Here is a 14223-nt window from a genome sequence, read left to right on the forward strand (position 1 = left end):
CACTCGTCCTTCTGATGACTCAATAAATCTCAACAGAATCAACATAAATAGCCGTAAAAGGAGTCAAGGCTCAATATGTTATGCCAATACAATTTATGCATGAATGCAACAAAAGAAACATTCAATGCACATAATAGCAAACAACATTCACCGAATATTCTTACACGCCAATATAAGCGTCATAATGATATAGGTTTGAACGTACCTCAATTGCAACTTACAATACCACGACAAATTCTTAAGGATTATCGACTGAACTCGCCCAACAATAAAACCTACAATATAAATTCGCTATACACTTCAATACAATGCATACCAAACGACTAAACAAAAATAAATCGTCTCGGTTAAAATTCGAAATCCGGGCAGCCTATATAACCTTTCAAAATCTGGAATTCAAGCTTAATACCTCAATACTCGAGGCTAGAATGCACAACGGTAATTTCGCAAAGGTGGCTCGTCGGAACAAGTTGCCGGAAATACTGTTCACGCCGGAAACCTAGCTGGAAATTAGGAGAAAAGCTCAATTCTTCACTTTTATAAACTAATACACCAAGAACAACCAAAATTCGAAGCCAAAAGATTACCTAAATCCGAATCGAAGCTCATGCACAGTTGCTGGAAACAGGGTCGATCGAACTCGATACCTTCCGATTCATGGTAGGAAATACTCTAATAGAAAGGAGGAAGAAGAGTGCTAACCGCTGCACTAAATTTCTGGCCGCTGGCAGCGCTGTGCGAAGATGGCAGAAAACAGAAAGAAGGCGACGAGCAAGGCTGGGAAAGAGTTTCTGGAAATGAACGATCTGATTCTTCTATCAATTGGGTTTGGTTATTTGTAATAAAATGGGAAATGGGCTGGGCTTATTTAAGTATTGGGCCTTACAGGTTAACACATGTCTTTCGAGTATAGCGGATAGCGGGTTGGGAATCGAAGACATTGTCAAATTTTTGTGCTGTAAAGTAAAACAGATAAATATTAATGACTATTTTAAAATATTTAATAAGATATAAAGTTTGGACTTTAACTTTATAAATCTTCGCTCCCACTGTTTTGACATTTTCACTACCCTCTAGTGAAAACGGGAAACTCCTTTCCTCAGTAGGTACGTAAGGTCTAATTAACGAATTATGATCCCGAATAATATCAGCCAATCATAATTCCTAAATGATAGTTTCCAATTGCATCACAATGCAACCCTCTACGTAAACTTTTGTCTCACGTTTGATTAGGACCCAATAATATGACGTCGTTCATCTTCACGTGTCAAGCCTTACCCATCGATGTTGAACCTTAATGGACGGTCGCCATGAGTTCCCTCAATAATATGAGCCGAAATCACGGGAGTTCCACATAGTTCACATCACCATGTCAATAGATGTCACAGCTTTCCGGCACCCAGAGCTCCCCCAATGATATGAGCCGAGCCCCGAGTACGGGTAGCCTTCATCATGCACCCATTGTCGATGGAAGACAAGGAAATTATAAACAATTTTATAATTCCCCTTTTCGGGCTTGATATTAATTTTCAATCTTATTCAAAATGAGGGTTTTTAATTTTGAAAGGTCTCATCATTAATTTTATTTAAAAGCTTGCCATGTTTGATCGTATGTTTGCCGGATTCATGCAACTTTGTTTTTATCATAATAATAACGCACATACTCATTATTTATAACATATCATGCATATATTATAAACAGTAAACAAAACAAGGATGATCAATCGCCCCAAAACTAATGGCCCGTGTGAGCTAAACACGGGCTTAGGTCCAATCCTAGGAAAATGCATGGGATGCAAATGCAACTATTACATAAGCTTCCAATATTTACATGTCTTCGATCTTCATAATCATCATGGCCACCATCTTCCAATCTTCATAATCATCATGGCCACCATCTTCCAATCTTGATCATCCACTATACTAATATATACAAATAAATATCCATGGCAAATAGGGATACATCTCATGGGGGGTGGGAACGGGCCATAAACCAAGCCCACTTTAAATTTGATAATTATTACAATCATTCAACACAAAATATCCTAGCATACACCTAGCAAATTGGGCTTGGGCTTTTGATCATCCTTCATGCATAATATCACATATCATAAACCATCAATTAATTATCACAATAATTAATTGATCCAATATTATATATCTTGATCCAATCACTAACCGCCACGATTATAAACTAAATTAACAAAGTATACAAACATCTTTGTCTACTTTCAAATTAATTTATTTATAACCGAATTTCTTATAAATCACAATTTACTATAAATAATTAAAGTCCAACTTCAATTATTTATTTTATGAGAAAAATTTGCAACTTTCGTAATTTTAAACTTAAGGGCCCAAAAACTTATTTTTCACCAAAAACATTTTGGCCCATTTAAAATTCACAAATATGTTAGCCATCCAATGGCCCAACAACTCAAGGCCCATGACACTTTGATATTCCAAAACACTTTTGGAAACCCTAGTCTTCATCGCCGTCGCCGGATTCCGGCAAAAAAAATATTTTTTTTTATTTTCGATAGAGGGGTTCGGGCTGCCCTTGCTGCCCGAAACGGGCAGCCCCTCGGGCAGCCTGAGCTGCCCGACACGGGCAGCAACATGCTGCCCGAAATACCCCTTTGTCATGCCTTGATTTTTGTTGCAAATTTCATTCTCATGCGGTTAGAAATCAATCTCAATATAATATCTTGTAAATGCTACACAAAATCGTAACCATAGCTCTGATACCACTTGAAAGGGGATCGGTTACGGTGACCGGAAGCGCAACGGAAGTTAAAAATTTTGATTTTCCATCGAATATTTCGGCCACCTCATAATATTGTGTAGCAAATACAATAAAACACCAAGGAGAAGAATATTTCTTCCTCAACACTTGAAGAAGAAAAGAAGAGAAAAAACTTGGAGAGAAAATCCCTAAAAATTTCGGCCAAGGTGATAAATATGAGGGAGGGAAGAGTTGTATTGGTAGTGCAAAAAGTTGATCCAAAAAGTTGCATGCCATGCATTATTTTAATCAAAAGTAATCCACAACCCTTCAACCCCAAGCATGCATAGCCTAATGGGCTTGTAACATTTACAACGCCCATGGACTTTTTAATTGTCTCAAACATATTTGAGCTCAATTAGACTTTACATGATTTTACTCAAGCCCACTAGCTAAATAATTATTTCCAATTGGGCTCTACAAGGGCCAATGTTATTAATTCAACACTTGAATTAATTTTATTATCTGGACTCTACTAGGCCCACTAGAGCTTAATTAATTCAACACTTGAATTAATTTAATTTAGTCCATAATAATGTTTATGAAAATCACAATTTTCAAGTACATTATTCACTTGGCCTACTTTTAATTTACGAATACATTCATAAATTAAAAGTTATATTTCTCTCAGAGAAGTCATACTTCTAATTTTTCTCAATGCTTATAAACTCATTTATAAGCCGTTCAACACATTGAACTATTTTTACTTCTCAACGGGATCTAGAAAGCTAGTACTTGTGTGGCCCTCAATGGTTCATTGATACAACTAGCCGTGGGTTCACATCTCCATGTGATTCGGACTAAACATGTTCTTATATGAGCATACCCCAATTGCTCCATTCTTACTTATCAACTTCTTGATAACAAGAACGTCAGAACTCAAGTCTGATAGTACCCAACCAATCATGTTAAACGGCTAGCAGCATCGCTTACATGATTCCCTAGGTATCAAATGATAGTGGCTGCAAGAACCATTCAATTATGGTTAGCGTACAGTACGGTCCCTTCAACTCATATATCCCGACCGATTCGACAACCATTGGTTTATCGAGAGTTGTCAATGAATCGATACTATGTGTCATGTCGTAGTTGCATCGATGGTGTAATCTATGAAACTCCTTTCATAATTGCCACCATACTGTGATCAGAGATTTCAACCTACATACACATGATAACACATAGGATATCCATACCCGAAGGTAAGCGGTGAATCCCCGACTAGAATGCATCGACTCCTATATGTTTCGATAGAACACCCAACCTTGCCACCTGATGACCCCATGAGAGTCGGTAAACAAGTCAAAGTGTAATTCTAGCACATAGAGTCTCAATGTTGTCCCGGGTCATAAGGACTAATGGTGTACAACCATAAACTAGGACTTTTCCACTCGATAAGTGAGAACCACTTGGAAAGTCCTTTTATGGAGGGTTGTTCAGTGCACTCTACAAGGAGCATCTATCTGCATGCTCGGACATCACAATGTCCCCTACCAATGAAACATGGTACTCACATCGCAGATACTAGTCTCGAACTCGAGCGGCCTATATCCTTCTTAGTGGCGGCTGAATCGACTAGGAACCGTTTAGAATATATAGTATTACAAATATGATTTTCATGATACTCATCATATGAGCATCTCATATTCTTTCTGCTATTTGTATATTCAAGGGCTTTATCTATGCAACTAGCATGGGTATACAGATAAAGAAGTGCCAAAACGATAAATTCAAATATTATTAAAATAAAGACTGTTTATACATAGAGTTTAATCATGAACCCTCGGCCAACACTTGGCTCGACGGGCACCTACTCTAACATCCACAACCTCCGCAATGGCCACCCGCATATGATTCGCCTGAGTATCACCCACCATAAGAAGGAGCAGACGATGAGGATGGCGATGACCACTGACGGTCATTGCCCGAGGTATGTGTATTCCCTAACTTTCACGATCATATACGTCGAGGACGATGCACATATTTAAGTTTGGGGGAGATGTTAGATATATTTTGTGTGTTTTGTAGTGTTAGTTTTATTTGAGTATTTTTATTTACTTTTGAGTTTGCTTGTGTTTTTGTAGTGTCTTAGTAATAAAATTTTTTATTTGAAATGGCCAATGATGAAAAAAATTTGTGTGTATTGGTAGAAATGTCATGTATTTCGTTCATGATCATCAATCAATTGGAAAAATTTAGAGAACAATCATGAGATTTGGTAAATTTGAAACTTATAATTTCTATATAACTTTGTGATTTTCATTTGACACTGAAATAAATTTTTGTAAACACATATATGATTGAGGCAATCTTTGATTTTATTTGGGCCTATTTTTATTGTTCATAAATATTCATTTGAAGCCCTCTTGAGCCTATATGAGAAAAGAATTGTGTTCTTGAAATTTCTTGGAAGCCAAGCACTTTTCTATTGAATATATATGTATTTGGTTGATGCATTGAGACACAAGTTTTTCACGATGATTAGATTCTACTTTGTGTTGGTGAATTGAGATTTTGTCTAGAACTATCCAAACAACACTCGAGGCGAAATACGGACAAACTATGATTTACGAATGATTTAGGTGATTTTTTTTTATCGATTGAGCCTTTCAAGCCACCAAATAAAAATAATTTATCATTTGTCACCTCTTTGTAGCTTATATGAATTTGAATGGCACACGTTAATATGTGTATAAGACCCCCATTCGATATCCTTTCAAGTAGCCCACATTTACCAACCCGTTGAATATCTTAAAACATTTATTTCCTACCTTCTCAAGGGAGTAAGGATTCAAAAGATTAAAGAAAGTGATATTCTCCTACAAAAGAAAAGAAAAGAAAAATGATGAATGATGTTTGATTGAAGAAGTTGGAGAAAAAAGGGAGAAAAAGAGATGAAATGAATAAAAAATGGAGATAAAAGAAAAAGTGGAGTATGCAAAAGAGATAAAAATTCAATTTACTCCCTTATTTGAATTCCTAATCTTCATTTGTAGCTATAAACCAAGGCCTAACATTACAACCATTGAAAATCCTATTAACCTAGTCATAGTTGTCCAATATACTAGTGGAGAGGGATTGGGAGGATCAAGCCTATAGACAATCGATAAACACTTCCATTGAGTACGAATCTTGATCAATTTTACACACACCTCATTGCATCAAATATTTATTGGGTATTCCTTTCTTGAATGAATATTGCTTTGAACCCAATATTTACCAGGAAAGACCTCTTGATTTGTATTTGTAAAAATTGAAATCAATTGAGAATGTTTTGAAACATGAGTTGAAAGATTAAAAGTTAAGAAAATTAACCGATTTCATGATTATATCCGAATGAAAAATTTGTTGGATTGATTTAACTTGTGATTGCATGATGATTTAGTTAAATTATCTTGAGGCCATGTTCTTTTAAAAAAAAAAAAAAATTTCTTGACTTGTTTGTTTGTGAGTTTTTATTTTTCTCGGGACTAGCAAAATCCTAAGTTTGGGGGAATTTGATAAGTGTAATTTATTTCACTTTTATTACTTGTTTTTAACTTAGAATTATGTGATTCTTGAGCAGTTTATTTGATTTTTTGTTGTTATAGTTTGGAAGTATAGAATAAGAGTGTGAAGTATTAAAAGTGTTGAATTGGAAAGTGCAAAAAGATAAAAAAAAATACAGTAGCTGTAGCGCACCCGCGGTGAGCTAGTGCACCCGCACTGAAATAGGCAGCGCACCTACGCTCATACACCAGAAAGAGGACCGCACCCGCGGTCTTCGAAAAGCAGAATCCGGAAATTCTGTAACTTTGTGTGCTGCGCGTGGAAGTTTGAGACTTTTGTGTGCTACGACTTCTATCTTGTCTGGACTATAAGAAGACATCATTTTGCTACTATCTAGGGTATTGGGGAGCCAAGGAAAGAGTGAAGGAGGCTACTACTAGATTGAAGATCAAATTCAACAAGTTTGGAAGAAATTTTTTGTACAACTCCGGGAACGGAATCAGCTCTTCCAACTCTTGTTCTAAGTTCTTCTTTCCTTTGTTTTTTTTTCATTTTTTATGTCTTACTTTAAAACCATGTTTTGTTGTTTTGATTGTGTTATTATGAACTAAGTTTTAATTCTACAGGAATGATGGAACAAAACTAGAAACCATGTGTTAGAAGTTATAAATTAAGTTATTTAAGTTCTTCATATTGTTCATTTGTATTGTTCTAATCTTAATGCTTTCAATTTATTGGCCATATTTTGAATGATTTATATGTTTACAATTTATCACTCGGAAGAGGAAATTATAAACAAGAAAAAGATCAAATACATCAATGTAATTTATAGAGTTCGGAAGGCCTATAATGCTATCGAAGCCTATAGAGAATCTAGTGCTTGTTGTGTTATTTAATTGTAATTGTTGATGGGAATGTCACAATTCATTTTTAGATAACAAATTTCTACTTATTACTTGGAAAAGGAGTAGATAATAATAGGATTTTTGCTAATGAATAAAAAGAACTTTTATAACAAACCTAATAAGAATTACACATGGTGGATAAGTGCGTGAAATCGGACCTCTAGATCTTTTATCTCATTGTTATTTGCTAAAATTTGGTGTTATATATATCTATATTTATTTATTTTTAAATCCATTTTCTAATTTAGTCATTCATAAAATCAAATCCTTAAATTGATTTTTCTAAATAAAGTCAAGACTATTTTAATCACAAGCATTAATATACATTTATATACACACTCCTCGTGGGATCGACACTTGTACTCAATAATATATTTTACTATAACTTGACGTCGTGCGCTTGCGAGCAATCAAGAAAACACGCAACAAGAAGAGTATATTTTTCCTCAACCAAAATGAAGAAGAAAATTGGAAAATAATCCAAGGAAGGTTTCGGCTGTTGCGACTTTGATTGTTGCACTCCCAAGAGCAGGTTGTTCACAAGTAGTATAATTCAGTGAGTCCGAATATCATATCCAAAGGGAAGTTAAGGTAATACAAGTCCACTACAATGTCTTTTTGTTTTTGTTTTTGTTTTTTTTAATGGTTTGAATCTTTAATTGGTAATTTTTAATTGTTCAAATTTTAATTTAAGTAGTTGAGATTAAAGGATCCACTCTTGGTATTTTAATAAAGTTAACATTAATGAACATTATTGAAATCCACTTAATAAAATGGTTCCAATATATATTAAATAATCATATTTTTATTATGTTATATATTATTATCTTATAAGTATATAATATATACCAAAACTTGTAAATGGTGTCAAGTATTTATTGTGCTATATATATATTTGTAAAGACTAAATCAAGGTTCCCACTTTAAATGGTTGGTAAAACCAAAGAAACATTTAAATGGTACCAAGAAATTAATATTATGATATTCATATATAATAAATCAAGGCATCCACTTTAAATGGTTGGTAATACCAAACTAACAATTAAATGGTTCCAAGAAATTAATATTATGATATAATCATATAATAAATCAAGGCATCCACTTTAAATGGTTGGTAATACCAAACTAACATTTAAATGGTTCAAGAATTTAGTGTAATATATAGCAACAATAAATCAAAACTCCCACTTATAAGTAGGGTATAATAATACTTAAAGAAATAAATATAACATAAACAATAAATAATGATTAAATAATATAAAACATAGATTCTTACCTTTTAATAACCTTATCATCATGCCAAGAGTTTCACCTTTTCATCTCAACTTTGGGAAGTTAGCTACTCATTATTCAAAGTGTAAAACTTTGAATATGAATTTAAGATACTAATTATATTTAAATGAAGAAATAAAGGAAAAACAAAGAGAGAAATATTATGAACTCAAAGGTTTGTTCATAAAATGAGGGATATCTCAATACATTATAATGCACCCCTATTTATAGCAAATTTGGGGACACAACCACAAATAAAATATTATTTTTTACACATAAGTCTTCATTGGTGTTCCAAGAAATTAATATTTTAATACACATCACTTTTGAAAATCTTCCCATCCGAATTTTCTTCTCCATATAAAAACAAACATGTAGATATCTGAGTTGTTTGAATTGTGGTATTTTTTTTTAACCATTTGACTAAGTAATTTGAGAGATATGGTAAAAATACTAGAGCATGGTAAAACTGCCACTTCGTTTGAATTGTTGCTTAATTTGATCCCACTTGTGAGAAGATTTTTATCTCATACTTGTCACCATTATTGTAGATATTAACATCAACTTTCTACAGGTCCATGAATCATCTTAATCTCATTTGCAACGCCAAGTTTATTCTTGTTTTATCGAACCTGTAAAAAATAGTAAAAACTTATAATTACACAACAACTTATATTTTATACAATTTATTATAAAACATATAATATTTAAACATTTAATAAAACAAAAACTATATATTTATATTATAAAACATATAATTAATATACAATTTTTTATCTTTATCACACTCCCCAACCAGCTTATTGCTAGTCCCTAGCAATTTAAGCGTTAATAGCAACACAAAACATATTGATTAATTTAAATAGAAATGTAATCAGAACTATCCAAGTGTTTAAATTAAATTTGAAAACTGTCAAAGTAATATCAAGATCATTATAATTATAATTTATGAAATAATCTGAACTGATCAATTCAAAGCTTATTTACAGGTAGTTAAATGTACATGGCATTCAGAAATTCCTAGTAAGAGTCTCAACTCCATATCCTCACAGGTTAATAAGTGTTTCAATTTATGAGAATGATTTCTCTCATGGAGTTGGAATACGGATAAATGCTCAGGAAAATGGTTTACAGAATGCAGACAGACAAACGAGCCAAACTAATCAAAAGATAGGAAATCCATTGATTCAAAATCCAGTTGTTCTTATTATATATTTTTTTCCTGATTTTTTTTCTTTTACATCATGAAATCAGACTAAGTTTATGCTTCTTGACCACATATTTATTTAATTTTTACAATGTATTTCTCTATTTCTTTTTTTTTATTTGTATTTTTATGAGAGATAAATGGATCGCAGCATATAACTTAAAAATTACATAGATCTTCAACATCTTTCTTTTTTTTCTTTTTCTTTTTTTTCAGGAAATATCAATTTTTTTTTCAAAATAAGAACACAAGATCTAAACAATAGATAGCCTCTCTGATGATCAATAAAGGCTCGCAAGCTGTTTTCTCAATCCTCTCCACTCACTCACAAAATATGTGTGAGTTTAAAAATTTTAGGCACTCTTATCAGGTATATCTTGGGCCATATACTTTAATAACTGATTTTATCACAATGGTTAATCATTCAAAAAGATTTTATAAATCATATTTTTATAGTGATCAAAATATTAAAATTGACTTTTTTTTTCAAATAAAAATTTAAACATCCTTAGATAGATTATTACAATTTCTAATCTAAACCTTTCAAACATGTAATGTATAATATTTTTGCAAAAATTACTAAGATACATACAATAAACATGTTTTTATTTTAAAATAAATTTTTTTAATTTTTTTTTAAATTTTTACGTTAGTTCTTCCCCTAATCTGAATATGACATTGTCCCTAATGTCAAAATAACTATTAATAAAGAGTACATAATGAAAGAGATATCACCTGGAATTTTATTGAAAATAACAAACTGAAACAAACGCAAACCAATCAACGATTTTTGAATCAATGATCCAACTTTCTTTTCTTACTGCTTGATTGCGACCAATTAATTTTTGTTATCATGGGATCAGGCTTATGAACAAAAGCTTCCAAATCATCAATTAATTGGTCGGCAGTCGAAGCACAGATGAGCATCCGTCGTGAATTTTCTGAAATGAAATTCTGTTCCACAGCTTTATCAAGAAATGTCAACAAATTGTCATAATAATTATTGATATTCAACAAGCCCGCAGGTTTATTATGGATATTAAGTTGTGCCAAAGAAATAGTGTGAAAAATTTCTTCTAATGTACCAAAACCACCTGGTAGTGCGGTAAAAGCATCAGAATTTTCAATCATTTTGGTGATTCTTTCATACATAGAAGAAACTTTTAATTCCTCCCAATCGTAACACCTATAATATTTCCTTCAGCGAAAGCTGTAGGAATAATACCTAAAACCTGACTACCTCCAAGATGAGCAGATATTGAAACAGATCCCATTAACCCAATATTACCTCCCCCATATACCAAGTGAATTTTTCTCTCAGCCAATATCTTTCCAAGTTTATTCGCTGCTTCTACAAATACTTCATTTTTTCCAGAACTCGACCCACAAAATACACAAATATTTTTCAATGTTTGTGTAGAGGATCCAACCATGTTTTTACATTCTTTTTGGTCTGCGAAAATAGATAGAAAGATGAGAGATTTTATAGGGGTAATATGTTATCATGACAAAACTATGGGTAATAGCTGTAAGCAGAATAAACAGTAAAAATAATAATGACACACATGCATATAAACAGTAGTGTGATTGTGGCTCACAATTTTCCTCTGGTTTTACGTCCAGAAACGGCTTCAACGCCTTTGCTACTACTTAAATAATAATTCACCCAAGTGTAGGTTGTCTGCAAGTAATATAATTCCTAAGTACGAGATCGATCCACAGAGAGGTTATTTTGAGTTTAAATTTATTAATTTATAGATTACCAAATGCAAGAATTAAGTTTACAAATTATAAACTTTGTCAAGGCTTGAGGATTTATTCTTGGTTTATGTAATATTGTTTAACTAAAAGTAAAACAAAAGAAACCACCATAAATAATGGTTCCAAAAAATTAAACACACACATAATATAATATAGTTCCACTATAGAAAATACCGAATTAACCGATATTTTATATATGGTACCTATGATTATAATTATGACTATATAAATAAATAATTGCATAAAGTAAATGTTAAATTAAATCATTATATTTTATTTAGAACAACCGACAGAGCCACGCTATTGCATAAATGAAATATATTGATTTAATAAGTTAGTTGCGGTAAAGTAAAAGTTAGTTGCGATAAAGTAAATGTTAGTTGCGAGAAAGTAAAAGTAGATGCGAAAAATAAAAATTAGTTGCGATAAAATAAATGTTAGATTGATAGATGTTAGTATTAAATCATAATATTTCATTTAGAACAACCGGCAGAGCCACGCTATCGTCTAAATGAAATATTATGATATTATTATATAAATATATATATATATATCTATATATATATAATAATAAGTGATGAAATATTTATTGTATCAAAATTAAACAACAAATCAAGATAACCACTTTAATGGTATCAAGAATTTGATGTAAATTGATAACAACAAATAATTCATTTTTATACCTACAATAAAAATAAGTTAGCTAAATGAAAAGAAATAAAGAAAGAATATACAAAATATAAACAATCTTACTTCACCAAGAATGCATCCTCTTCACCTTGACATAATAGATTTAGCTTGCCATAAGATTACTTTTGATCAACACTAAAATATCACTTATAGTTGAGAACATGAAAGAAAATATATTGGAACTTAGAACTTTGATACACACTCACACTATATTTTACAATGAGATAGAATGATTCTCAAGCTAGCACAAGGCCTCTATTTATAGGCCAAATGAGAGAAAGGGTCAAAATTTTTATTAATGTCATGTAGTTGCAATAGTATCCTTTGTCTCCTCCAAGTTCAATTCCATGTCCCTTCTTTCAGTGCTTTGTTCCATGACGTTAATCACCGAATTTGACTCTGCTCAAAATGTCAAACATGTGGGGAATTGTCTGTAGATGAATTTGGCCACTTGGTTCACCTCATTTGGTTAAATATTGAAATAGTTATGATATTTTTACTATATGCTGGTCATAGTAAAAGTAAATTTGTCCTCCTTTTGATATTTGCACAATTTGATCATCTTAAGGATCTTTTTAGGCAATCATGTCTTCTGCAAAGTTGTAGATAATTTCTCAAGGATTCCGAACATGTTTGAGTCATCTCCATTTGAATTTTCTAGCTTGAGTTATCATTATTCTACCAACACGTAGAAAACCTGAAAATAAAACATATTTAGTAAGACAATTAAATATAAACAAACAATACTAAAATAACATAATTTTATAATTTTAATGAAACTTAAATTTTAAAATACAGGTTTTAACATATAATAAATTATTAATTTTAAGTTTCATCACACCCCCATACTATCTTATTACTAGTCCCTTAGTAATAAAATTTATCGGAAAATCACAACCTAGATTCTTTATTCCTTTTATATATTCAAATACAAACATATTCATTAAAAACAAAATCATATACCGATTTATATATATATATATATTTTCGTTTAATATAATAATATATAATTAGATGTGTTTTTATTATTATTTTTATTTTCACATAATATATAAAGTAACAATATATATATATAAATTTTTTGTTAAATTTCTAAATTTTTTATAATAATATAGTCAAAAAGATAATTCACACCACCCACCATAACATGTATAATATCAGGAATATTATTGTAAAAGCCTTAACTCCATATATTCTTTCAGGTCAAAATGTTTAAGGAATAGCTAGTTTTCACTCATGGAGTTGGAATGAATATTAACTCTCAATGAAAAAGGCTAAGTATTAAAGCATATAATTAATTAAACTAATATTGAAAACAAAATAGGAAAATTTACAAAGAATAAAATCCTTTTTTTTTTTAGCTTATTGTTTTTTTTTTAAATAACGTGACTGCAAAATTTTACAATAACATTTAATTTTTTTATCCAAACATTCTACCATAAATATATATATATATATATATTTATGTATATAAAAATTTATTTAACGGATACATACGACTACCTTTGAAACTTATCTAGCACAAACAAATCTTTTTGTTTGTTTGTTTGTTTTTTTTTTTAACACAATATTGATGTTTTAGAACACATTGATAGTACATCAATCAAATCTAAAAAATTACAATGAATAAAGTATTTTGCAGTCCGTTATATATTTACTTCTTCTTTTTTTTTATTACCTTTTTTCAATAAATATTTTTTTTAGGGGAGTTATATTCTTGTAATTAACCATTTTTTAATAATCTATAAAAATTTATTAATTGTTTTCTCATTTCTCACCATTCACTCACAAAAAATGTGTGAGTATATATTATACTTTTACAAAAGAATTCTTTCAATTATACATGTTAACAGCCATACAAACCATTTCTTTTAACTATATTCTCATAAAAATTTTAGAAATTATTATATTTGAAAACACATACAATTATATATATATATATATATGAACACATCTATTATATATTTTATATTAATTGATCAAAATATATATAAATTGGTACATTTGAAAAACTAATTTTTCTTTTAGTCTGTATTTTGAATATAATGAATATTAAAATCTAGTGTATTGTGATTTTTCAATAATTATTAACTAATGCGTCTCAGGTGCATTTTACT

Source organism: Primulina tabacum, chromosome 13 (assembly GCF_025594145.1).
Source record: "Primulina tabacum isolate GXHZ01 chromosome 13, ASM2559414v2, whole genome shotgun sequence".
Classification (NCBI taxonomy): domain Eukaryota; kingdom Viridiplantae; phylum Streptophyta; class Magnoliopsida; order Lamiales; family Gesneriaceae; genus Primulina; species Primulina tabacum.